The sequence below is a fragment of the Amia ocellicauda genome, chromosome 12 (genome assembly GCF_036373705.1).
Source record: "Amia ocellicauda isolate fAmiCal2 chromosome 12, fAmiCal2.hap1, whole genome shotgun sequence".
Classification (NCBI taxonomy): Eukaryota; Metazoa; Chordata; class Actinopteri; order Amiiformes; family Amiidae; genus Amia; species Amia ocellicauda.
In genome coordinates, this window is record NC_089861.1 from 39,922,802 (window position 1) to 39,926,816 (window position 4,015).

The 4,015-nt window shown below is 41.7% G+C and overlaps 1 non-coding gene across 1 annotated transcript; it reads left to right on the forward strand.

Annotated features, from left to right (window-relative positions):
* Nucleotides 1-1,542: 1,542 nt before the first annotated feature.
* On the forward strand, nucleotides 1,543-1,633 carry trnar-ucu (transfer RNA arginine (anticodon UCU)). The gene is given in 2 exon segments: nucleotides 1,543-1,579; nucleotides 1,598-1,633. It is a non-coding gene; the product is annotated as a tRNA-Arg (tRNA).
* Nucleotides 1,634-4,015: the final 2,382 nt, after the last annotated feature.

The following is a 4,015-nucleotide window of genomic DNA, read 5'->3' on the forward strand; positions in this document are numbered from 1 at the left end:
GTATATAAAAAGTATTTACTTTGAAAAACCACACTATTAAATGAAAATACATTTTAACACTATAACAAGGTAATATAGTACAAATATAACTGAAGAAACAGTAACAGCTAAACACTCAAAGATAGAGGAGGAGCAACCTCCTCTGCCTCTGTGGACCAGCCTCCTCTGATGTATGGTAACCCTAAACTAGCTATCACCATTCATCAAATTGTCAGTGTCATAGCAGAAATAAAATCCAGCACAGCAAGAGTATTTCAATGGTCAACTTACTGCGCACTGTCTGGTCCTGAGACTGACCTGCAGTGCGCATTGGAGAGCAGAGCGCAGCAGCAGGTGTGTTTGATCCAGAACTGCTCTCTCGCACCTCTATGCACCAGCCTCCTCTGGTATGTAGGTAGGTAGCAGTGGCCACACTGAACACAGGGCCCGATCTGTAATCAATGTATACCAGTGATGGCACCAGTGACTTTTCTAGTCTTAAACCCCCCCCACCAAGAATTGGGTCTGAGTTCATGGTCATTGTGCTTGTACATTAGTGTATGCGTACAGTTACAATTTACAGTATCCTTGTATGTGCTCGCTTTGCTTTGTGGAATGATGTTCGTTGCTTTATTGTTGTGTGTTTCAGATGATCATTTTATCATTTTCAGAGTTAACATAACTATAGATTCAGCAATAATTTGGTGTTCATATGTGTGTAGTGTTATCGCTATTCAATATAGTGTGCCCAGTGTGCATAATGAGAAACATGTTCAGCTCATCTGCTCTGATGTTATGGATATCAAATATGTCAACCCTCCACAGACACACACACACAGAGACACAGACACAGACGCACTAATAGGGACAAATTTTACTCCCTCAATAAACAGGCGGACAAGGAATAATCAGGACCTGATTTAACTGAAATAATACCAAAAAAGTTTATTGAGCTACAACGAAGCGCTCCGGAGATGGTCACTGGGCAAGACACATCTAAAGTTTTTCTAAAGAACTTGCTATCATATACAAGAGGACTCCCTTTGGTTTCTGGGCAACTAGATGATGGTAATGAGGTACCTCAAACTTTAACACACACGTCTCCTGTGTCTTACATTATGTTCTTTCTATGTCCTTGGATGAAAATGTTTTTCTAAAAATCACCTGCACAGAACTACTGTACCTGTCCTCTCCGGAGCCATACACAAAGCTTAAATTCATATATGGGTTACACAATCTTGCTGCAACAATGGTGGGAATATAATATATTTGGCACTCAGACAGGGCACTGTCCCACATCACACACAGAGACACACACACACAAGCACAGACACACACAGACAGCCAGACAGACAAAGACAGTGTGCTTGACAAATACTTCCCCTCACAGTCAAGTCAACATGAGCCGCATTATCTAAAAGAAGAACCCATCATTTCCTTTTGTGTCAATATCAGCGAGACAGGGATTAAAAAACACATCTGAAAATGCTACTTCTACAAGCACGCTGAGATGCCCCGTCATCAGTAGGCGTGCAGAACAGTATGGTGACAAATGTCTTGTGTGGCTCTGTGGCTTAATGGATAGCGCGTTGGACTTCTAGTGAAAAGGGCAGTGGTCATTCAAAGGTTGTGGGTTCGAGTCCCACCAGAGTCAGTGCTCACTTCATGAAACTTAGAGCTTGCTGGGCTTCCTCGTGACAGCCAGAGGTATCTTGCAGTCAAGTGCCTCGCTGATGCCTTCACTTCTTACTTTTCTGGAATGCCAACTTTGTCCCAAATCCTTGCTTGACTATCAAGACCTCATACGCTGCTTCTTTTCCTAGCCACTGTCACTGTACCAGTCCCCCTCCGTGTCAGTTGCATCTCCGGGAACAGCTGGATCAGGTGGCCTTGTACTTAAGGCCATGGACTACTAAGCCGTTGTATTTTGCACCCGTGGCTTTCTATCCCACCATCGTTGTGGGCATTCCTTGTTTGACATTTCTTGACGACTGACGCCGTGTACGTCCAATGGACAGTTCCAAGATTCGCAAGACAGAGCTACTTGTGCATTATTGCCCGCTTAACCTGGCTGCCTCTCGAGTGAGCAAAGCCATTTTACCAAATAGAAGAACCCATCATTTCCATCCGTCTCAAAATCAGCGAGACAGGGATTTAAAAAACACAACTGTAAATGCTACTTGTCAAATCACGCTGAGACGCCCGGTCATCTGCAGGCATGCAGAAGAGTATCTTCGTCGTACAGTTTTGTGGTTCTGTGCCACAATGGATAGTGTGCTGGACTTCTAGTGACACACACACACACACACACACACACACACACAGACACTACAATTCAATATTCAATGTGCAAACAAGTTTAGCCAGAAGAAACAGAACTCTTTCAATCAATAAATCATGAATATACATTACAAATCGATTCAGAATATGCATAATACAATGTAAAAGCCAGACACAGGGATGGAGAGAATCTCTGGTTCCGTTGGTGTCCGGGCTTTATTGTGGTTCACAGGGTAAACGGGACAAAATACAAGGGGTAAAAACAACCAAAACGAAACATCCACACAAAACAGGGTGCTCCGGGCAGTCAGGGTTGGGAGTGTCAGTCCTCCTTCTCAGCGGGTTAGCTGCCTCCATCTGGGAAGGAGAGGGATTAAATAGAGAAGGCACAGCTGCCACTGACGTCACAATCGCCTCGGTGCTCATTGCCCACAACCGTGAGTCCACAGCCTGTTAGCGAGGGAGTGACAACACAGCTGTGGCACATGAGCACCTCATCAGCAGACGTCAGCAGCAGCCGTGCCGTGACAGACAGCGGCCTGTCACATACAATTGTATATTTCCTGCGTTCCGTTCCTGCACTCTCTCATTCACCCATTCTAGCTGAGGCAGCCAGTGAGCCCACACACGTGCTATCCCTTCCTCTTCCTCTCACTTCACTGCTATATCAGCGATGACATCATAGAAATCTCTCACCTGACAGCAATGACATTACAGAGCACATACATTATGTCTCTCGCCACACTGTCAGTGTTGACTTTCTCGCTCAGTATGCCAGCTCTCCCGGAAACACTGCAATACGTGGATGAGTTTGTACCATTTTTGGATGCTCTACCCTGCTGGGGCGGAGCTGTGATCCAGCTGAAAAGCAGGTCAGGCATGTGGGCACCTGGGCAGCGAAAGATGTATTCGTAATGAAGAGAAACCCAGGTCCAACCCTCCGGTCCAGCCACAGACAGCCACAGAAGTAGTATAGATGGCGGCATCACTTATTTTGACAGCTGGAAGTCCCGCCCTCCCTATGAACCTTTGAACGGGAACTCCTCTCTCCTTCCCAGCACCCCCCTTGGGTTACCATTTGACCCTCCCTTGTCAGCCATCTTGGATGATATCGGCTATTTTGGATGTCAGCCATCTTGGCTGATATCGGCCATTTGTAAGGTCATAGGTCATCTGGTAAGATGGTAGCCATTTTGTTAGGGTGACATCCATCATGGTGAGTGTCCAAGTGCACCTCACCCTGCTGGTGTGGAGATGTAACGTTTAATAGCGTAAACTGTGTTTTTAAGGTTATATTGTTTTCATGATACTGTGTTGGAAAATTAAGAAATAAGAAAATAAAAGTTTTATATATTTTAGGTTGTAATGTTTTATGATACTGTTTAAGTAAATAAAAAGAATAAGAAAAGTTATATATATATATATATATAGGTTATATTGTTTTATGAAACTGTTTTGGTAAATTAAAAAATAAGAAACATTTTAAATATATATATATATATATATATATATATATATATATATATATATATATATATAAGTTTATATAGAGAATAAGAAAATAGAAGTTTTAAATACATATATATATATATATATATATATATATATATATATATATATATATATATATATATATATATAAGATTATATTGTTTTATGATACTGTTTTAGTAAATAAAAAGAATAAGAAAAGTTATATATATATATTAGGTTATATTGTTTTATGAAACTGTTTTAGTAAATAAAAAAATAAGAA